We start from the raw sequence: 24,737 nt of genomic DNA on the forward strand, positions 1-24,737 counted from the left end.
TGACTTTTATTTCACTTTCCATCTCATTTATACTCTTAGATAGCAAGAGAGATAAGAAGGATGTGTGAATTTATTCAAGGAAACTTATTGTGCTTCTCCTATATATGAGACACAAGGCTAAGAAACAGCTTCACAGAGCTGAGAGAACAGTGTCTGTTTTCCAGTTCATGGCCCAATGGGGGACAGGGACCTACATACAATAAAATAAAACATAAATATTGAGAGAGGAGTATTTTAAGGGCATATGAAGAACATTTAAAGCTACTTGAGGGAGAAGAGGGCTTAGGGAAAGCTTCTGAGAGGCAGTGGAGCCTGTGCTGAGTCATTTAAGGATGACAAGGGATTGACCAGATAGAGAAGGACGTTGATTTCGGAGAGAGGGAGTAGCACTGATGAGGGTTGGAGGCAAGAAAAACTGAGGACTCTGCTGGGATTTCAGGAAATTGAGCGTGGGGAATGTGGAAGTGCTGAAAAGGAGTGAGGATGGGAAGAAGAGAGCCTGGGGCTGGGTCACGGGAGGCCTTACATGTTTTCCTACAGAAATTGAGCTATAGTAGGTGGGCTGGAAAGCCGCTGATGGAATTGAAGCAGGAGAAGGGCATTGTGATGTTTATGCTTTTGAAGAGAATTTTGGCTCCAATGTGGCTGATGGTTTAGAATGGGGCAAGTCTAGAGGCAGGAAGATGGTCATCAAGTTCATACGGGGAAGAGTTCTGAGGGTCTGAATGAAGGCAGAAGCAATGAAAATTAGAAGGAAAGATCTGAGGAGGGTTAAGGGGTTATAACTGAAAGCATTTGGTCCTATTCTGCTTGTGTAAGGGTGACAGAGATGGAGAAATATAGGATAATTCCCAGATTTAGCTTCTTCTGCTTAACTGGATGGACTTCATAATAATAATAACGGGATTGTATTGTAAAAAAAAAATAGCTGACATTTATTGAGCATTTCTATGGGTTAAGCAACTTATGTGTATTGCCTCACTTTAAAATAACACGTTGGAGTAGATATTATTAAGCACATTTTACAAATAGGAAAATGGCATGGAAAAGGCAAGTATCTTTCCCAGGATCACATAATAGTTGGCCAAACTGGTGTGTATGCCTCCAGAATTTGCTGTTGGAGCATCATCCTAGTTTGTTCACAGGAGATGGATTCTATTCAGGGAAGAGGTGAGGAGTCCTGTTTGGGACATGCAGGTGGATTTCTAGCAGACAGTTGTGATGTGGGTCTGAAGATCAAGTGGGTGATTTGAACTGGAGATAGTTATCTAGGGAAGGAGTCCACTGAATTATCCAACCACGACCTGCCATGCTCCTTGGTTTCCTATCTTTTGTTACTCCACAAAAGAAGGAAGACACGATCACCTTCAGCAGGGTCAGACCACACTGCCACAGCCGGCCCCTTAGCCTCAACCCAGCTCATCACCCTGCCTCTGTGACAGGAGAGGGTTAAGTTTGCTCCACTTTCTCTTTTCCTTATGATGATTCTTATCATGAGAACATTAATCTTGTGCCATTTTCTGTTTTCATTACAATCTTTGTCACACAAGTGGAGCCTCAGAATGTTAATGCCTCCTATCTTCTATGAAGGATAGTAGAATTCTCCATTGCTTTGACCTTTCCAGTGTTCTGTATTTCGATTGGGTCTGGAAGTTGATGATTAATGATAATTACAATAATTACACCAAGGGACTCGAAATATAAATTACCAAATGTTCAAAGGAAGCCACTTGAAACCTTTAATAGAATTTTGAACAATCTCTGTCCAAATGTTCCCACTTCCTCCATCAGACATCCCTGAGTGAGTAGGTTGGGAGAGATTCAGCCTAGGCTGCAGTCAGAAGAATAAAAGAGCTGTGATTTGTGAGCCATGTTTTAGTTATATGAAGGGGGAAAAAAGAAATCAATTTTTAAATCAATAGAATGGTCCTTCACCCAAACAGCTTTGCTTAACAAAGAGTGAGCATTCCATAAAACAAGACTTCGCTTTCGATTCAGATCATTAACTACGATTCCCATTAGGCGGGAGGTGCCACGGGGAAAGGGGATATTTACTTGTCTCCTCTGCTCTGGTTTCTTGGCTTTAATTTTAGGGAGGTGTAGCTTTCCAGTATGGAGGGGTTAAGACTCCATACAGCCTTTGCACCTCTGCCTACAGACGACACCCAAACTCAGCACCAATATTAGTACAATCATATTCTATGTGAGCCTTTGCAATGGGCAAGATCCAGATTCCCTGAGGCTTTCATTTTTTTTTAAATAAGTAGTAAGAAGCATTAGAATGAGGGTTTCATTCTGAGACCCCTGGTTATTTTTTTCCTGCTGCAGTAAATTCTGCCTTATGTTGTGGTACCAGTGTAGCATATAGAGTATCCCGATCTCTCTCCAGAAGGTTGGAGGAGTTGCCATCACGCCAGGCTTCCAAAGGGAAGAATTTATGATGACAAGACATCTGAAGACATCTGTAGGTGGGCTGCTGTGGAGTGTATTCTTATATGCTGATAGGATTGAAAGAACTATCTCTTCTTGCAATTTTGACACACTTGAATACAGGCATCATGTCTACTTTTGAATATGTCAGTGTGTTATGGTATACACTAATTCTAATTAATCATTAGCATTAGACTCAGCATTTAGTAATCTATGAATTGAAAATGATATGGGAGAGGAGAGGAAAGTCTAGGGGAGAGTGATTGGCGGTCGTCATGGTATCATTCTCCAGATGTATACTGGACACTGAGAGTTTTCACTGAGGTCAGGATTGACTGAAACTGAGTGTTCATGTGAGAGCCTTTGCAACAGGCAAGATGCAGATTCCCTGAGTTTTGTTGAGTTTTGAATAAGAATAGTAAGAGTTACGCAGCCCAGGGTGGGCCTTCTGGCCAGTAGACAGCAGACCTCCCTCTTGTTTTTGCTCTGGGATCTCCAGGGTCCTGAGAGCACCATGGGTATTGCCAGCAGCACACCACAATGGTGGCTCGGAGGATTCTCAGGTCTGGGTAGGCTGGCCCCTAGTTCAACTAATATCTGTGGTACATTTCCTTTTTCCGGAAGATCCTATCAGATCCCAGAGGTTTTTAATGAATCAGTCTGGAGCACACCTAGGCAGTTTCAAGTAATACCTAACTTTTAAGAGTATTTATATTCATAAAAAACATGGTGCTGAACATGTATGTGCACGTGTGCATCTGTGTGTGTGTTGCATGCACATTTCTACTCATCTTAAAATTTCCCCTTTGGGAGGTGCCATGCTTCTTTTTGGCTTACATTATACCCCGGAGGATATAGGTATGAGATAAGGAGTTTTAATCCATGATGTTAACTGGAGTGTGACCACTGGAATCAAGTTTTGGCATCTTTGTACCACTTCTGTCCTGTATTTTGCTTTGGTAGCAGAAACAGTCGTAGAAGAATAACTTAAACTCAACCTGGATGCCTGTTCAGTTAATAAATCAGTCTAGAAGCATTTGGTCAGTTCCTCTCTTCGAGTGAGGTATGTTTCCTCGAGCTTTTTGTACTGCAGAGATATTCAGAGCTTGTAAACATAAATTCAAGAAAATTCAGACTGTGACAGTTGATCTTGTAACCTGGGCAGTTACTACTATATTAAACTGCATCTTGATTATTTGGAAAGCACAATGCTTTTGATCGGCTATTGAGGTCATGTTTGTAGTGTCAGGTATCTCATTACACTTGTATTTTCTTCCAAATGAATTTGTACCTTTATTTGAGTCTACTGGTTGTTTTTCTGGCCTCTTATTACAGCCTATTATTGTAGCCTTAAAAATAACTCCTATGTTCGCTCCCAGAAGTTAAAAGAAACATTCCTAAAAAAATTAGATCTAATGAAAAAGCTAATATACTAGTTTCCCACTCTGTGTGAATGTGGGGTGTGTGTGTGTGTGTGTGTGTGTGTGTGTGTTTCGAGAGAGAGAAAAGAGAATTAGTTAATATATATTTGTACCTGAACTCAGAGTGATTGAAGACAGATTCTCTTGTCTTAGCAGAGTGGAGAGAAAGAGGCACACGGTAAAAAAGTATCAGTACCGGAAGGAATAGATGGCAATACTGGGCAGTATGCACGAAACCAATGCAAACGCTACAAATCAATTATTATTTGGAGGCTACCTAATGAGTTTGGGAAACTCCCCAACTTCTAAGGTTCTATAACTGTCTCACTTAGCTTTGATTTTTATAAACAGTCACATTTGTTCCAACCCGTCTCCACCCCTGTTAGAACCATTGGTCAATTTATGTATGTGGAGTGGGAAGTACATTAATTTAGTTTCCCTGAACATCTGCTGGTCTCTAGATGGATTTGAACCGAAATTAAATTCATTGAGTCATTCACCCCACAAATATTTACGGAGCATCCTGGGGCCAACGCAGGCTATCAGGGGCTCCCTCAGCAACCAGAGGCACACTGCGAGAGGAAACGCCCACGAGAATCGTGAAAAGGAATAAAAAGTCAGTTGAAGCAGGCCCTGGAGAATTCACTCATCCCTCCCTTTGTGGCTCTTACTGTTCCCAAGACTTTGATCTGCTGTGGCACCTAGATTTGCAACTTGTATTTGAGACTGGCTTTTCCGGGTTTGTCTTTCCCTTGTTTGCCCACCTCTTGTTGCTGGATTCATTCCTCCTTCAGCTACTGTACGTTTCTGTTTAGACCCATTTGATTTCCTGACCCTCTGCTCCAGCCGTGCTAGCTTCAAACCTTACCTTCCACATCTTCATCTTAATATGTGGAAGCTGACCTGGGATTGGAAGGAAATAAGACAAAAGTCCCCCACTGTCAGGTAGCTGTAGACTAGGTGCTTTTTATCATGCAACAAAACAGACTCACATTCTAAGTGAGGGAGAAACAGCCGGACCTGGATGTCCTTGGCTTGTTCTGAGGTTATGTCAATTTCAGTGTTCCTGAAAGATTCAGTGGCTCCTTCCACCACGCCCCTGTGAAAGTCAGTGCTTATCAGGACTGACTTTTGGGCGTGACCTCAGTCCCTTGCTGGGCATAAACTAAGCTAACTGGAACAAGAGGATGAACTAGTTTCCAATTCCGGCTCTCTGCAACTCTGCTTCCACTCTTTCCTGCCCATATCCTGCAGGGTGTGATAATCACTTGCTGATCGATTCAACATCTTCTGGTGCTGAGTGAAAGCGATTGTAATCAATTAAGGTCACGAGGGTTCTATTGGTGTTCCACTGCAGCAGCCTCTGAATGATACCCAACCATGAAGTAGTTAATTCAGCTGTCGAAACGGCCCCTCTTAAACTGAGATAAACTAACGCATTGTGTTTCCTGGTTTTTTCTTTCACATGCGCTCTTATGTCAATCACCCTGAAGTCCCTTTTTTAAATGATTACCGCATGTCAGCGCCAGCGTCATGTTTGTAGGCAAGACATCCACATTTACCTGTGTTGTAACCTTTAAAATGTACAGAAGTTATGCCACGGGTGCATTTTGTGTAACAATTGTGTTTTGTGGATCCATAATAAATATGAAATAATCACCATCAGTAGTGAATCCTCCAGACCCAAGTTTGTAAATGAGATACTGACCTTCCAGATTTGTAAAATTTATTCACTTATAGGGCTCCTGATAACTTACTCCTTCCACGGCATTCTTTAGTAGCAACATTCACTTCGTGATTCCTCTGAAGGCTGAAAACTCAAAACACTGAGCAAACTGAGAAGTCAAAGCCAAAGCCCCTAGTCCTCTCAATCATTAATCACTGGCTGGGTGTGTGTGTCAGAACTCCGTGCAGCTCTGATTTTGCTCCTATGCCCTTCGGGCAGAAACCTTGTCTTATTTGTGTCTTCTGGAGCACCCAGTATACTGCCGGAGCTCCATAAGTAATGAATCTCGCCAGTAATAATGGGAAGCAGAGGCTTCCAGGAGCCCTCCTTTCCCCCGCTCTGTGAAACTCTGGTGTTACGGTATTTTGACTATCAAAACAATGATTAAGCAGCTTTGGCACATTTTATGTTTGGGCTAAATGCGATTTTGCTAATGCACCATCTCATTCCTTCCTCCCCCAACACTCGTATTTTAATGATTTCTAATTAATATTGTAATATTTCTTGAATAATTCATGTTTTTAAACAAGAAAGGCTGGCATAAATTTATGTCAATCTGTTTGTGTATTGCAGCGCTGTGCATAACAAACAAACACAGTCTGCTTCCCTTGGAGACTGGGGGGGAAGAGGCAACAGAAGAGCAGCATCTGAATAGGGGGCTGGGATTCACTGCTCCCCAGAAGGGAGAGCCCCCCACCCCGCAGGAGCCTTCTGAGGTTCCCAGACAGACACCTTTGTCTTTGCTATCACCCCCTTGTCGGGTCGTCTTTTCTCCTGGAGCTGCCCTTCATTACCCAGAACCCTCCTCTCCTCCCTCCCCAGCTGTTCCCTGACTCCAAGTCCCCTCGCCTCCAGCCCCATCTCAAACTTGTCTTCTTGCAGCCTCTCTGGACATTGCTTTGGGATAGGCATAGACTGTAATCTGTTAGGTTAGTCAGGGCTAAGTGGATAACAGTTGAGGGTGAGCTTATTCATTTAACTAACGAGTATTTAATGGGCACCTGCTGCCTACTTGGAACTGTACAAAGCCTGAGGGTACCAGACAGATGAGTTATTGGGTCATCTTGGCCAAGTAACCCAATGGCTCCTTTACCAGGGCTCCTGAAGAATCCATTTGGGATGCTCTGGAAGGCTAAGGGGGATTTTTGTTTGTTTTTTTTAAAGGCCTTTAAACCCACCTCTGTACAGATGCTGAAAGGTTTTAGAATAAAAGCTTGGCGCCATCCTGCCCCTGCTGACCCTCCTCCAAACTCCACCTGGTGGTAATCTCCTTTATTTTGTTCAGGACTAAGTTCACATTCTATTAAATTTCAACATAAAATTGCTCAGAGATCCAGAAGAAGGAACTCACTTTTGTACAGCACTTTCTCCTTCTCTCAGGTTTGGGAAGCCAGCTGCTTTAGAGAGTTGTCTCCATAGGATATCTGCTGTCATGTGACTTTCATTTTCCCCCTTCTTCCTTGGGGCTGGAGAAAAGATGTCAATATCTATCATTTCTGCCTGCATTACAGCACTACAAAAGCTGTGTTGACTCTGCTGCTGGGGCCATTAATGTGTGTCACTGTTAATTAGCAGCCAATGGAATACCCAAGCCAGTGACATGGTTCACCGAGGTGGGTATGGTTGTTTGGATTGCATTGCTATTGTTAGGCAAACCATCATCTGTACCAATGATTTCCAAGTAGGTAGCAAAAGGGTAGGAGGGAAATGACTTAATTTGATCCCCCCCAGACAATCTGTATGAGCAATTCTAGTGGTGAAAACACGCTGGGAGGCAATAGCACCTGAATTCAGTGTGGCTTTTGCAAAGACAGATTGTTATTAACAGACTGTATCAAGATAGGGAGTGTCGGCGATGATGTATCCAGTATCATCTTCCTCTAATGGAGAGAACATACCTGCCCTCTGATGGCCTGCAACTTGCCTCTGTCTACAGGATGACACAACCATCCTGTAGACAGAAGAGGCGCCATTGTTGTCACTCGTCCTAATGACACTTGAAAGTGGAAAGGGTCTGAAAGTGAAATCAAGAAAACACTCCCATTTACCATTGCAACAAAAAGAATAAAATATCTAGGAATAAACCTACCTAAGGAGACAAAAGACCTGTATGCAGAAAATTATAAGACACTGATGAAAGAAATTAAAGATGATGCAAATAGATGGAGAGATATACCATGTTCTTGGATTGGAAGAATCAACACTGTGAAAATGACTCTACTACCCAAAGCAATCCACAGATTCAATGCAATCCCTATCAAACTACCACTGGCATTTTTCACAGAACTAGAACAAAAAATTTTGCAATTTGTATGGAAACACAAAAGACCCCGAATAGCCAAAGCAATCTTGAGAACGAAAGAAGGAACTGGAGGAATCAGGCTCCCTGACTTCAGACTATACTACAAAGCTACAGTTATCAAGACGGTATGGTACTGGCACAAAAACAGAAAGATAGATCAATGGAACAGGATAGAAAGCCCAGAGATAAACCCATGCACATATGGACACCTTATCTTTGATAAAGGTGGCAGTAATGTACAGTGGAGAAAGGACAGCCTCTTCAATAAGTGGTGATGGGAAAACTGGACAGGTACATGTAGAAGTATGAGATTAGATCACTCCCTAACACCATACACAAAAATAAGCTCAAAATGGATTAAAGACCTAAATGTAAGGCCAGAAACTATCAAACTCTTAGAGGAAAACATAGGCAGAACACTCTTTGACATAAATCACAGCAAGATCCTTTCTGACCCACCTCCTAGAGAAATGGAAATAAAAACAAAAATAAACAAATGGGACCTAATGAGACTTCAAAGCTTTTGCACAGCAAAGGAAACCATAAACAAGACCAAAAGACAACCCTCAGAATGGGAGAAAATATTTGCAAATGAAGCAACCGACAAAGGATTAATCTCCAAAATTTACAAGCAGCTCATGCAGCTCAATAACAAAAAAACAAACAACCCAATCCAAAAATGGGCAGAAGACCTAAATAGACATTTCTCCAAAGAAGATATACAGACTGCCAACAAACACATGAAAGAATGCTCAACATCATTCATCATTAGAGAAATGCAAATCAAAACTACAATGAGATATCATCTCACACCAGTCAGAATGGCCATCATCAAAAAATCTAGAAACAATAAATGCTGGAGAGGGTGTGGAGAAAAGGGAACACTCTTGCACTGCTGGTGGGAATGTGAATTGGTTCAGCCACTATGGAGAACAGTATGGAGGTTCCTTAAAAAACTACAAATAGAACTACCATATGACCCAGCAATCCCACTACTGGGCGTATACCCTGAGAAAACCAAAATTCAAAAAGAGTCATGTACCAAAATGTTCATTGCAGCTCTATTTACAATAGCCCGGAGATGGAAACAACCTAAGTGCCCATCATCGGATGAATGGATAAAGAAGATGTGGCACATATATACAATGGAATATTACTCAGCCATAAAAAGAAACAAAATTGAGCTATTTGTAATGAGGTGGATAGACCTAGAGTCTGTCATACAGAGTGAAGTAAGTCAGAAAGAAAAAGACAAATACCGTATGCTAACACATATATATGGAATTTAAGGGAAAAAAATGTCATGAAGAACCTAGGGGTAAGGCAGGAATAAAGACGCAGACCTCCTAGAGAACGGACTTGAGGTTATGGGGAGGGGGAAGGGTGAGCTGTGACAGGGCGAGAGAGAGTCATGGGCATATACACACTAACAAACGTAGTAAGGTAGATAGCTAGTGGGAAGCAGCCGCATGGCACAGGGATATTGGCTCAGTGCTTTGTGACAGCCTGGAGGGGTGGGATAGGGAGGGTGGGAGGGAGGGAGATGCAAGAGGGAAGACATATGGGAACATATGTTTATGTGTGACTGATTCACTTTGTTATAAAGCAGAAACTAACACAACATTGTAAAGCAATTATACCCCAATAAAGATGTTTAAAAAAAAAAGAAAGTGGAAAGGGGAGTTGAAAGTAAATGCAAAGTAGGAGGAATATGCTGCTGGTAGGAAGAAGAGAAATTTGGCTTGTCTCTGCCTGAGGGCATAGGAAGTCAGGATGGAATTTAGAGAAGATGATTAAATCTTCTGGAGGGAAATTGAGTGTCTTAATAACTTTGAAAATTTTCAGAATGCATACTTTCCTTCTTTTCTGCTCCAATGTCCCCTTGATACTTGGGTATAATGTTGCTGCATCCAACCTCTAAGGCTAGGATTAAGAATGGACATCTGTCTAAAACTAGATCGGAACCAGAAACTCATGTCTCTAAGCTCAGCTATCCTTCAACATGAATGGGCAGTTTTTGTACATGTGCTTACCCGTGCATTTCCTGTCCTCAGCTGTTGCATTCAGGGACTCTTCCAAACTTCTGTCTTCAAACTCTGTTCATTTGCCTTCTCTCTCACTTCTAGCGTTTAGCTGTCTGTAAAGAACACTCTCAGATTCAACCTCACTGTTTAGAAACATCTAAATTTGCACACATCTTCCACCTGTTCAAGACCATTACTGCCTCCAGGGTTTGGGAATCCTCTCTTAGCTCCTTTGGGCTATGCTCCTTTTACCATTTTCTGTCTCCTGGATCTTCAGCCTTGCCAGTTTCATTGGTCTCTCTCAAATTTCTCTCATTATATTAAGAAAAACCTTAATTTTACTTTCCATGTTCTTTGAGCTAAAAACCTGTATTTCTCCTTCCCTTCATAGGAAAGTTCTTTGAAATAACAATCTACACTGAATATCTCCACTGCTCACTTTACGTTTGTTCCTCAGTCAGTTAGCGCTAGGCTCAGCCTCTGTCCCTGTCACTCCGCTAACCTGCCAGCAAAGACCACAAACAGCCTTCTTGTAGCCACAGTCAGTGATGGATGTTCAGTTCTCATCTGACCTGGCTACTCAGTGGAATTTGACCCAGTTGACTACTCCCTGTTCCATGAGGTTCTTTCCTCACTTGGATTGGTTTCCATGATGCTTCTCTCTCCAGGGTGGTTATCTTATGCCTCTGGTGGCCCCTTCTCAGCTTTGTTTGTGAGATGTTCATTCTATACCTATCACTTAGATGTTGGAGTCCTTGAGGGCCCTGTCTCCTACTCTCTTGTATTTTTCACCCTCATGGTCTTTCGGAGAAATCTTATTCAAGGTTTTGGTTACCACATACAAGCTGGCGTTGCCCTCTGGCCTCACCTCTACCACTTTTTAAAATCTTTGACTCTCTTCTTAACATTTTACCCAAAAGCACAAGGACCCCAAATCTTCTCCTCTGACTTATTGTATTAAAAAACCAAACAATCATTCTTTTCTCGGAGCCCAAAATCTGATCTCCCTTCTATATTTCCTGTCCAAGGACTGACAACCATCTACCCAGTTGTTCCAACTAGAAACCTGGCCCTATCTTATCTCTTACCCTCATCCATCACACCCAGTATAGAACTAGTCCTCTTGACTCTATACTTCGTCATCACCCTCACTGTCACAGCTTTAATTTGCATCCTTCTCATTATAAAATAATTTTTTCTAACTTGCACGTCATTTTCCTGCTCAGAATTCCTGAATTCTCTCCAGTTTCTCACAAGATAAATAGCTGTTGGGTCTTTTTGACCTCTCCAGCCTCATTGCTCACCATCTCTTCTCCCATATTGTGGCCCCACCAGGGTACTTGGTAGTTCGTGGCTGATACCAGACCCTTTCATTCCTCCATGCCTTTGGCCATGCTGGATCCTCTGCCTGAATATCCTTTTCCTGGTCAGCTCCTGTCCTTCCATGTCCCCGCTAAAAAGCTACCTCCCCTATCAAGGTTTCTGTGACCCCACAGGGAAGATGGAAGGCTCCTTCTATGTTTTATTCTCCTCAAACTCCAGGGTTATTGTTTTTCTTTCGTTTTATGCACCTTTCCACCTACTGGACTTAAAGCATCTCGAAAGAATGAATCTTTCTTTTTATATTTGTAACACCTGCTCACTGCCTAGCACGGTATAAATCCTAAATAAATGTTTATTGAAGTGACATAACTATTCCACCCCTCACTCAAGGTCATGCTGTGTTTTCATCAGCACTGAATTCACATTTTATTAAGATGAGAGCAAAATCACCTACAATTCCCAGGTACAGAAAGCTGGGTTGTGGTTATGTCCTTGTAACTTAAAAGGTATGTTACCTGGGATAAAATATTTGATCTTTCTGGTCCTCAGATAGGGGGATAGCATACGATCAAGGCTTTTCTCTTGAGGAGACCAGGGTTTCTTGAAGGAAAGAAGGAGGGTGAGGATGAGGGACTCTGGGTCCTTCTTACTTCTTTGTTTCAAAGAGCAGCTCCACTTTCATCGATTTTATAAATTATGATCCCATGTAGAATTTTCTCTAAACCAAAGATTCCAGCGCTAAAATATAATTTGGAAACCACTTCACAGAGTTATCTCTAATTCTCCTCTAGCTGAAAAAAATGTCTGTGGTTCTGTGAGCCGCATAGTAATACCGGCCTGACAAATCACATCTCCCCGTAGCACAATGGAAATGCATTACATAATCTTTGTATAACCATTCCATTTTACATGTTCTACAGAAGAGAGGGAGGAAAAAGGGTAGGGGTGTAAGGACAGAGAGGGGAGCAAAGAGGAGGAAAAGGGGAGTTAGGAGGTTGGTGGAAGGCAGGGCGAAGAGAAAGAAAAGGTGAATTAACTGCAGGCAGAGGAGTCCATTGCTCTTGCACTCCACGAGCATCTGCCATGGAGACAGCGTGCATCTCAGAGTGCAGATGAGCCGCGAGAAGAGCACCTGCTCTTCCCGGAAGCCTTCCAGAGCGTGAGCATCTCACAGTGCTGAGTGTCAGTCTCGGATTCAAAGATACACATTCTTCATGCAGTACAGACCCCAAATGCAAGCCAACAACTTCATTTGGTGTTCAATCAAAGAAAAGGTGGTTCTCTTCCAGAGCTGGAGGACAGACTGTGTTGAACTTCGAAAGACACTGCTGGTCTCTAAAATGATGTTGCATGAACTGTGTTTTATGTGCAGTTTAAGGGATGTTCAATTTTCTGCGTAGAATTGAACATAATACAACTCCGTGATATGACAGGTTTGATAGGAGTTGTGTGGTTTTTCTGTGTTATAGTGAATCACCATGAATCTTTTCTATGAGGAAACTGCTTTACATGTAAACTAGAACAATGTTTGTTTATTCTCTTAGTGTAATAGTGATTGGGATTAACAATGTAGAATGTGCTGGAATCTGTGGAGGAGGTGCATAAATACGGGGACCAAGCAAAAGCTGCAGACAGCTCTCAGAGTGTCAGCCCTGACTTACATAGCTAGCTAGTGGGAAGCAGCCGCATAGCACAGGGAGATCAGCTCGGTGCTTTGTGACCGCCTAGAGGGGTGGGATAGGGAGGGTGGGAGGGAGGGAGACACAAGAGGGAAGAGATGTGGGAACATATGTATATGTATAACTGATTCACTTTGTTATAAAGCAGAAACTAACACACCATTGTAAAGCAATTATACTCTGATAAAGATGTAAAAAAAACCCATTACATTTAAATGCAAGAAGGAATGTTGACTCTAAAGAAAATCAAATACATTAAAACAAAGCTCTTTGCATTTTTAGAGCCATAGACAAAACAAGCCTGAAATCTACATTCTGTTCAAATGTCCTTGATAGAAAAGATAGGAATTCTGCCTAATCATGGAATTGAGGGGAAAAGAAATGCATCTAGATACCAAAGGACTGAAAAGGAAATGCTAAAGAAGGATTTTATAATACAGAAATGTTTTTACTCAAGAAGTACATCCCATTGAAAATGCCATATTAAGTTGATTGTCCTCAGACTTTGAAAAATAATATGAATGTTGGCTGTAGTTTCAGTATGGGAAATAGCCTGTTTTTTAGCAACCCAATTTTATAGCCAAACTCTATTGCACACCTTTCTGAGGTTTCTACCAGCCTTTAAAAGACTTATGTGTTGTCAGTTCCAGTCAAGGCATGTACCTGTTAACACTTCCTTGGAAAGCCCAGAATAGTTAAACAATGGCAGATTTGAAATTTATCATTTTGCTCTGTAAAAGTTGCCAGTTGAGAAAGTGATGGGGTATAAAGTTTCATTAGCACAGTTTATGTTTATCTTTCTAAAGTCTTTAGAATGTTAACATACACCAAACCGGAAAGTCAATCAAGGGAAGACCTTTCAGAAGCAGAAAACCAATGTACTTCTTGCAATGCATAAATCGAACTTCTTTTGAAAACAGTATAATACATTGAAGAATCATTTCCTTTATTTTTTTAATTGGTAAAAGCCACATTTCAGAACCTTGATTTGCTCAGGCAAAACTAATGTGACACAGAAGGTCCAATTTGGGGAGCATGGAAGAACTCGTGTAGGTGAGGGGGAGTCCACATTGTACTTGGTCCTCACAAGTCCATCACACCTGGTTTCTTATAATGAAGAAAGCGAGTCAGTTTCTCATGAGTAGACAGACCTTGTTCTAAGTAACAACGTGTGTGTGATTCCTCCTGAGAACTGAGGTCAGGGTATGTCACCCTTTCTCTCTCCTGCCTCCGAGGCATTGCACGTGCCATCACACCATTTAGAACCTCATCTCTCAAACCTCACCTTTGCTTCCTCTAGTACCCTAATAATGACCCAGGTCATTGGAAGCCTTTTCAAATTATGTTTCAGATTATATTACTTCTCCTTTCTAGTGTGCTGTACTTCCCTGCTTTCTCAGCACGTGAGTTTCTTTGTAAAATAATCCCTGTTGGATTGTCTGTCTCTAAAGGGTATACATGAGCTGTTTCGCTCCTTATTATATTTGTTTGTTATTATGTTTATGCTGGAAATTCCATTGTATGGGAAACTTTTCCAGGACAGGCATTCTTCTCTTTCCTTTAGCAACGCAGAATGTATAATGCATAGAGCATGAGATTGGGGTTCCAACCATCCTAGTTCAACTTCTTAGTCATAACTCAGATCACAAATCTCTATGTCCTCAAAAATTACTCCCCATTCTAGAAGAGGTCCCTTTGCTCTCTCAAAGCACTTACCACTGGTGTGACTTTATATTTACTTGCATAATTATTAAACAATGTCTGTCTTTCCCACTAGATTCTTAGCACCATGAAAGCTAAGCCCATGATTTTTTTTTTCTTTTGCGGTACACGGGCCTCTCACTGTTGTGGCCTCTCCCGTTGTGGAGCACAGGCTCTGGATGCACAGGCTTAGCGGCCATGGCTCACGGGCCCAGCCGCTCCGCGGCACGTGGGATCCTCCCGGACTGGGGCACGAACCCGTGTCCCCTGCATCGACAGGCGGACTCTCAACCACTGCGCCACCAGGAAAGCCCAGACCATGATTGTTTTGTTTGCCACTTTAATCCATTCTACATCACAGACCCTGGCACGTAGTAAGTGTAAAATAAAATTAAATTAATACTAACAATGCAAAATAAACTATATAAAGATTTCCCTTACTATTTCATACTTTTCTATAACTCATAGGGCAGTATGCAGTCAAGATTATTTGGTAAAATATTTCTGAACAAATATCAGTTCAGTGCCTACTGAGTCTTTTAGAATAGTTTCAGGCTTGAAGATTACCACAGAGAAACAAACTTACAGAGTTGTATTTCAAATTTTCCGATGTTTCCCAATGTATGGAGCCCTTAGCGAGAGGGGACAGGTCCAAGCAGTGAGGTGCAGCAGTAAAAGAGAGTCATTGGGAATGGGAGGGGTAAAGAATGGGGTTTGACATGCAGTGCATCACTCTTGCTTGAGAGAGATGGCAATCTCAGATCACATACACAATGTTGTGTTTATTTTTGAGCATTAAGCTTTAAAAGGGATGTTGACAAACTAAAGCATAATATGGAGACAATAAAATCTAGGAATGCCATTGAGGAATGTTTGGAAAAATATATATTAAAAGAATTAGGGGGGCTTCCCTGGTGGCGCAGTGGTTGAGAGTCTGCCTGCCAATGCAGGGGACGAGGGTTCGTGCCCCGGTCCGGGAAGATCCCACATGCCACGGAGCGGCTGGGCCCGTGAGCCATGGCCACTGAGCCTGTGCGCCCGGAGCCTGTGCTCCGCAACGGGAGAGGCCACAACAGTGAGAGGCCCGTGTACCGCAAAAAAAAAAAAAAAAAGAAAGAAAAAAAGAGGGTTGGGGAACAGGTATAATTATCTCCAAATATTAAAAGAGTTAATATAAAAGAAGGATTGGCCTTTTCTATGGTCCCTAAAGCAGAATAAGAAACAATCCATGGCAGTTAAATTGAGTAGTTGGAACTGTTTGAGGATGGAAGTGAAGCCTTGTAACACAGTGAGCTTGTTGGGCTGATGTTTACCCAGGGTCCGGGGGAACATCTGCCATTGCACTGGGAGCAATGCCAGCATAGATGGGAGGCTGAGTTCTGGGGCCCTGTGGCACCTGGGCAGAGTCCTGCTTTTGGCATTAGACACCTTGGATGGTAGTCACTGAACCTGCCAATACTCAGTTCATACTCATCTGTAAAATGGGGAATAAAAGCACCACCTATGTCACAAGGCTAATTTATAATTTCTATAAATTATCATATTGTATTGAAGATATAATGATAATTTATAGAAATCTGAAAGTACTTTATGACTTTAAAAACTGTACTGGACTAAATAAGCATGAGACATTATTTTTTTTTTTTTTTGAGCAAGATGGTTTAATACATTAGAAAAAATATATTTTTTAACATCTTTATTGGGGTATAACTGCTTTACAATGGTGTGTTAGTTTCTGCTTTATAACAAAGTGAATCAGTTATACATATACATATGTTCCCATATTTCTTCCCTCTTGCATCTTCCTCCCTCCCACCCTCCTTATCCCACCCCTCTAGGCGGTCACAAAGCACCGAGCTGATCTCCCTGTGCTATGCGGCTGCTTCCCACTAGCTATCTACCTTACGTTTGGTAGTGTATATATGTCCATGCTTCTCTCTCGCTTTGCATGAGACATTATTAAATGAAGATAAATCTATATTTTTTCCTTGATTTCAAATTTTGACTGTTGCATACATATAAAGAAGGCATGTCATTTTCTCCTTCCATATGCTTTTTAGTCCCTTCCATCCACAACCTAACCCGCCACATGCACCCAGACACTTGGGAGAAATGCTTTTGTAAAATATTGCATTCTGCACTCCAAACGTACAGAATATCAGCCTGTGCCAAAAACAGTGTTATGTGTTTTCCAAATTGTTTCCTAGTCCCCTCTCTGGGCATAGAGGTAGACTTGGAATTAGGTTGCTGTCTTCTGATTATATTTTGGTCAATGGAATATGAATGGAAATAATGCATGCCATTTCTGGGCCTGTTTATAAACCTGGTTCATTATCCATGCTTTATATCTCTCTTTTTTGGAAATCTTGGAGGTCAGGTGTTTAAAATGACAGTCCAACAATATGGAAAGATCTAGATCCCTGTGTCTCCATTTGGCGAACCATCACCCCAGAGAGCCACCTGACACACATCAGACTATGACTTGAACAAGAATTAAAACTCTGCTGTATTAAACCTCTGAGATTCCAGTTTTATTTATTTATTTACCACAGAATAACCTACTTTATCTTTACTAATACAGAACTTAGTACCAAAAAATGAGAACCCAAAGTGGCTAAAACAAAAACCTTAAACATAAGATACCGGTTTAGTGTTTAAGGTAGTGGCCCTGATATGAGAGTTTATCATTCTTAAAATCTATTCCATGCCTAGGCCCCCATCCTGGGTCACATTATCATTTTCAGTCCCTCAACTATTATTAAGGTTAAAGGGAGACTAAAATTAATGATAAGTAGTATTTATTGAACTCATAGTTCAGGTTATGGACTACAGTACATGCATGACCTTAATTAATCCTCACAACTTTACAATGGAGACACTGTTATTTTCCCCTGTTTCAGATAAAGAAATTGAAAAATAGAGAAGCCCAGCTTCCATGTTACTAAATCCACAATGGGGTACCTGGAAAGTTGAGTTTTCTTTGTTCTAAATTGTCTGGGAATAGGCAAGAAGAATATGCTAAGAGAAAGTACTTATTAACCCAGGTTAAAACTTAATTTAGTAAGTTTGAAAGGAGTAGAACTCACCGGAAATAGTTATTATCTCAGTAAAGCTATAGGTACATTACTCGGACATGCTTCAAATTGGAGAAAAATAAATCGCACACAAACAGACACACACACACTTACAAGCAATGAATTAAAACATAATAGAAATCCCTAAATTATGCATTAGAACACAAGTAGTTAAGTATGGGCCCCAAATCACACAGGATTTAGGGAGAATGGGCTTAGCTACAATCCTGGTCTTTGGGCCAGAACTGTGCTATCCGGTATGGTTACCACTGCTACGTATATCTCCAGAGCACTTGTAATATGTCTAGTTGTAATTGTGATGTGCTGTAAGTGTAAAATACATACCAGATGTTGAAGACCTAGTACAATGTAAACTATATCATTAATATTTTTATATTGATTAAATATTAATGATCTTTTGGGTACATTGTGTTAAAGTATATGTATTATTGATTTTACCTGTTTATTTTATCCCTTTCAAAGTTACATGTGTGGCTCACTCTTGTGGCACACATTTTATTTCTGTTGGACAGTGCTGTGCTAGAGCGTCAGGAATTGGGCAAGCCAAAGTAACCTGCAGAGAGTATTTCTGTTCTAGAAAGAGTTTAGATTCTAGTGAAAGGGATACGTTGGATCCGTTTTAGAGAAATTTTTCTGAAATCCTTATTTGGTCTCTTGGTGTATTCTTCTTGAGCACCTCTCCTGGTCTCCAGCCATACAAACTTTGTCAGACCTTCTTATAAATAATGCACCTGCTTAATATGGAGAGCTCCATCAACCCCAAATGTAGCTATGGCCAGACCAGCGCTTCTTAAATTTAAAGTGCAAAGCAATCATGAGGGTGGGAGGAGTTCTTGTTAAATGCAGAGTCTCAGTTATTGGGTCTGGGAAGGGACCTGAGATGATGCCAGGCCTTCAGGTCTGAGGACCACACATGAAGAAGCAAGAGGCTAGGACACATTAGACCCACCAGACTCAAAATTTGGGAACAAGGAAGAGGGGTGAGGTGATTGTCATAAAGTCAGAGAGATCCCTCTATCCTCTCTTAACTTACTCCCCTTTCTCCTCTCAGATTGAGCTGTATCTAGCAAAGGTGAAATGAACAGGCCACAGCACAACTAATCTGTTCAATTCTACTGTTGCAGAGATGGATGGAGACCATTGTTTGATCAATGTGGTCATGACAACAGGTATCAGGCATGAGCATGACTGAAATGAATGGAATCACTTTACTCCAATCTGGTTTGCTTTTATCGTGTAAACTTAGCTGATCCCTATGGCTTGGGGTCAGGGAAATCAGTGTTACACCTAAGTCTACTAACCTTCCTGAGATAATTTATGAACAAAAAATCGCATATTCATGCATATTAATTATTATAAGAGACAATCAATTTGCCTGTTTTACTCATGTTCACTTCTCAGAGGATGTACTTATTTTCTGTTAAAGTTAGAGAGTATCACAATTTAATATTTGTAAAAATGAAATTTTGTTATAACATAGTGGGATCAATCCTCTAATTTATGAACTCAGCTCAAAAAAATAATTTCTCAAGAAGAGTCAAGGAAAATGTTTGGAGCAGTTATACAATATTCAGTATGAATTTATGATCTCCCAAAATGGCTGCTTGGAAGAAAAAGCCCTATATGATTTTGTAATTTTTAAAATATTTTTAAATAATCTTAATTAAGTCTTAATTTATACTTCTTTAGAACATCAATGCAGTGCGGATATAGAGGCATTCTTAATCAGGTCGTATCTAAAAGATAAATTTTGCATGACACTTTGGGGTTTTGAAGTTCTCTGGATAGAAACTTTAAATTCCCGTGACCTTGAGTCTCATTTTCTGTCACTCATAATGTCAAATTACTTACTGTTGATTCTTTTTCTTGTTATTCCTTCAGTGGTCTCCTTATTTGAATTCAGATCTGGTTCAAAACATTGGCTGCTACTTTGACCTACGCTGACATTTCAAAGGCTAAAGAATAATTAGTGAAATAAAAACCTCATAATTACTTTCTAACACGCACCCACACAAAGCCTTTTGTCGAGCTGGCAGAATGGATTGGGATTTTTGTTGTGTTGTGTTTTGTTCTAAATGATTGAGCACGGAACTAAAGTGAAGCGACAGACATTTCTTGAATGCACAAATGATCTGAAAGCTTAAGATACTCCATGTTTTACCTAACAGTATTGAAATCTTACTCAAGAATCAACTTCATTTAATATCTGATTTTAAACTTAAACTCTAACAAAAAGAAGTCTTTCTTTGGAAATGACTTTAAGATGGCATATGATACCATGTTAATAACAACAGTCTGGTTAATTTTTTGGTTGGCTTTTGGCTAGGTTGGAGATGACTAAACAGTGAATTGTTCTGATTCAGATAGTAAGATATGGCTCCAGCTACTAGTTCAATTATCCTAGAAAAATGTTTCCTATAGTATAAACACACATAATGGCTATGTGTGTACTGCATCTGCCCTTTCCTTTTAATCTGATTTGTTGGTTGGGCTTAGGCTTGTGCACATGGATCTATCCATATTTGTTGTAAGAATGAGATCTTGCTTGTACCTAGCCTCCTCAGTCAAAGGAAGAGAAAATCAGATAGGTACTGCCTATTTTGGGTTGGGTTCCATTTGAAAGATGCATTATTGGGTCTTTGTGGTCCACATGTTGTTTCCATAGGGGAAAAAAAATACAATTTTGAATGCTAGACAATTATCTTATTAAAAAACCTTCTAGTACTACTTTACTCATCTCTAAGTCAGGCAATCTGTCCTGTGATTCTTTGTAGTACAGGTTTTGTTTTATTTTGTTTTGGATTATTTTTTATTGCTGTTATTTGTACTATTTGCAGAGCATCTTTATAATAATAGCTAATGTAACCAATATGTTGAACGAACACACTCTTTTGTAAACAAAACAAAATCTAAAGTGGTATTTCTCAAACACTTTGATCTTAGTGCCCTTTATACTGTTACAATGGCTCAAAACCCCAAAATGCTTTTTGTATGTGTGTTACATATCTATTGATTTAGGAATGAAAATTGAGGCATTTAAAACAACACACATACGTGGTAACACGATATATTTTTATAAAAAATATTTGTCGAAACAAAAAAAATAGAAGAATGTCATTCTTTTACATGTTTGCAAATTTCTTTAATACCTGACTTGATAGAAGACAGCTGGAAGATAACATAGGTCTACCTCTGGAAAATTCTACTGCATGGGATAATAAGACAGAAAAAGACAAATCATGTCTTAATGTTATTCTGAAAATAGTTTTGACCTTGTGGACTCTGAAAGTGTCTTGAGGAGCCCCAGGTGTCCTCAGATCACACGCTGATAACTCCTGATCTGAAGATGAAACTGAATGTATGATTGAAAAACTATTAAAACCTCAGGAAGATTTTAAGTGGTGCCTCAAACAGAAAAAAAATTCCTTTAAGAATCTTAAGGCTGTGCTTCATAGCATCTCTCATTAAACAGTAGGGCTCCTATGAATATTAAATGTGTTGGCCTACAGGAACTTTCCAAGAATCTCAAGGTAGAGAAGGACTTATTGTGTGGATTTTGTCTAGTGGACTGAAGCCAATAGTTTTATAGGAAGCCCATAGGTTTTTAAGAGAATTATACCATGGTAAACATTGTCACCTTGAAGTAAAAAGGACAGAGAGTACAAAAGAAAAGAGGCCTCTGAACCTCTGAACTGCTACAGACAGGAAGCAGACTGAGAAAAATATTCACTTACAGATACTGCTATTTATCAAGGAAAAAGAAGGAAGACTCAGGGGGTGGAAAAATGGCCCAGAGGGCAGAGCTGTGAAGATCATTCCCAGAGAACAAGGCCCAGCCCTAATGCAGAAACTGCCAAGACATGCCTGGCTGGATTTCAGAATTTTTAACAACCAGTAACCCCTATGTACTTCCTGTTTTCTCCTTTTTTGAATGGTTCTACAGCAGTCGTCTTATGTCTTTCCCACCATTGTATGGTGTGTGTGTGTGCAGATATCTTTGCTCTTAAGTTCATAGATCTTGAAATTGAGGAAGACTCTATTCAAGGAGTGAAGGAACCATAGCCAGGGAGCCTCGTTTGTATCTGGACCTTTTTTTTTTAATAATGAGAACCTGGAAATCTTTGCTATAATGGAATAAGACTTTTGTGGGCCTTGGGAGTGGGTCAGTATTTTGCGTGTGGGAGTGACGTGAATTGTTTGAGACCATGAGGCAGACTGTGGTAGTCAGCCTCCAAGTTTGTTCTCAATAATCCTTGCCTCTTGGTCTTCATGACTTTGTGTGGTCTCCTCTCACATTTAATTAGAATTGGTTCTATATGACCAGTAGAATATGGTGGGAGAGACAGTATGTTTTCTGAGGCTAGGTTATAAACGGAATTGAAGTTTTAACCTTGGTAATCTTGGATCTCTCACTTTGGGTGAAGCCAGCCACTGTGCAGATGGGCTCTGAGCAATAGCCAGCAGCAGTCTGATAGTCCTGGGAGCAAAGTAGATCTGGGAAGGAGATTATCCAGCTCAAACTTTCAGCTGATTGCAGCTCAAGCCAACATCTGACTGAACTTCCTAAGATACCCTCAGCCAAAATCCCCTAGCTGAGCTGCTCCCAAATTTCTTAAAGATGATGAATAATTACTGTTATTTTGGACATTAAGTTTTGGTGTGATTTTTTTTTAAGTAGCAATAGCTAATTTGCACATAGGCCAGAGATGAAGGCTTTTTATATAATGTGGAACATGAGGCAGGAATATTGACTACAGTGGTTACGATTCAGGCAGAGCAGCACAGAGCTTTGAATGGATTTCTCTTCAAAATCCCTTGTATATTTCTCTCTGAAGAATCAAGGCTCTGGCTCTAATTGTACAAATGTCCAGGGTTAGGAATCTTACCAAACCTTCTGAACTTTCTGGGACTTAATTTATTAATCTTGAAAATAAAAGACATTAATTACATGATTTCAAAAGATCCTTCATAACTTGAAAATATTAGATTTTGTAAATCTACAACACATCAAAAACACCTCTTAGAACACCTCTGGCATTTTTTTTCCCTTGCCCCCAAGGCAATGATACCAATTTGGTATAATTTCTACTAACTGGAATGAGCTATCTTATCTTATGTCATCTTTTCATATCTCATCAGTTGAAACCTTATACCTAAATCCAATATAAGTATAGATATTTTTCCCCAGTTAAGAATTAAAAATACAATATATCACCAAATTTTTAAATTAAAAAGTATAGCTTGACATTTCAGTTGTACATTTCATCAATAGACTTGGATTTGGTTGTAACTGTTTGAAAATATATTGTAAACCAACTAAATATTGTAGAGTGACAACTAATGGTATTGGTGATAAATGCAATAAGAACTTTTGGTTGGCAGAAAATATGGTTAATTTTAGCATCATCATATTAATATTTATAATTATAAATTAATATATAATATACAAGTTATTAATTTGAAATAAACTAGCAGGTTTATTTCAAATTAGTCATAGTATTTATTATGTATGTTAAGTTTTTACGCAATGATTGGTAAATTCTGAAAGTAATTTGAGAATTTAAAAAATTCCTGCCTTTATATAGCAAGGAAAGGTAATGAAGAGGAACTACTGTCCTTCCATATTAGGATCTCTTTAATTCATCAATAAATATTCACCAAAGTGCATGCTATCTTGCAGTAAGGTCACTTTGACAATCTATTCCATTAAAAATATGTTTATTTTACTTACAGGTGTTGTCCATTAGGACAGGCAGCTGAAGTTTCAGCTAGTGGCCTTTGTCAGGGAAATAAAACTTACTTTTAATGGAATGGAAGTTTCTAAATGATCCAATCTCAAGGAGCATGCACTCTGGTGAATTTTTATTTATTATAAACTAATCAGCTGAAAATGCAACTTGTGCTGCAGAAGGTGATCTGGTTATTTATGAATAGCATTATATCAGTTGTGTTCACCTGATTAGAAAAATCTTTGAGGCACTTAGAAAATCATGCAGGCATTCAACAGTTTCTTTAAGTTTCTCTCTTATTTAGTTATTTTCCTTCTTAGTGCTCTTTTTATGCTTGTGTCTTTTCCCCTTCCCCCCATGTATTCTGTCTTTTGACTTATTTTGTCTCTATTTCTCCTCTTCTCTTTCTTTATTAAATTTAAATCATTAATTTTTCTTCCAGGAAAAATTCAAGAGGTTATAGTATGCACACATTTCCCTTGAATCTCTGTCTCTCCTTTTCTCTTTTCTCCTCCCTCCCGCAGTGTCTCCTTCCTACTTACCTCTCCATGTAGGACAAGCATCTTACCCAGTGGCTCCAGGGAGGCAGAGGGACCACACCTTTTAAAAAGTGAGCTGGCTCTCAGTCCAAAGAAATATAGAGGCGATATTTCAGCAAAAGAGTAAGGAAAAACTCAATTATTATTCTACAACCCTTAGATCATTGAGTAATACTTTAATCTTACTATTTCACATTCCATTGATTTTGATGACAATGTGACAGTATAATGTCCAGAGTTAGATTTTTCCATGCTACTTAGAATCATACTCATAGCTGACTTTACCAACTTTTTCTTGCTTGATAGCAATTGGGTAGCAATATTATCTCATTGGACTAGCTAATGAATCAATGGACACTGATTCATTGGCTACTTCTAGTTCCGTAAAAACCCTAAAATGAACTTTCTCTAGTCAGACTATGGTAACATAAGGCCGTGGTAACAAGCAATTCCAAAATCTCAATGGCATAACAACCAGGACCTATTTCTTTAATAACACAATATGTATCTCTTTCTTCCTCACTCTGGGTTGGGTGGGGGCTTGGCCAATTATAGTCACTCAGGGGCTAAGGCTAGTGGAAGCTCCTTGTCAACATGTGCTTCCATTATTTCTGTGGTAAGGTGATAACATAGTACACTTGCTCTTATATCTTTCTTCCAGGGGTAACACATGCTGACTTCTGTTCATATTTCATTGGCCAAAGGGAGTCACATGCCCTCACCTAACTTCACATGGGTTGGGAAGTACAGTCTTGCTATGAGCCTCAG

This window comes from Globicephala melas, chromosome 2 (assembly GCF_963455315.2).
Source record: "Globicephala melas chromosome 2, mGloMel1.2, whole genome shotgun sequence".
Lineage (NCBI taxonomy): Eukaryota > Metazoa > Chordata > Mammalia > Artiodactyla > Delphinidae > Globicephala > Globicephala melas.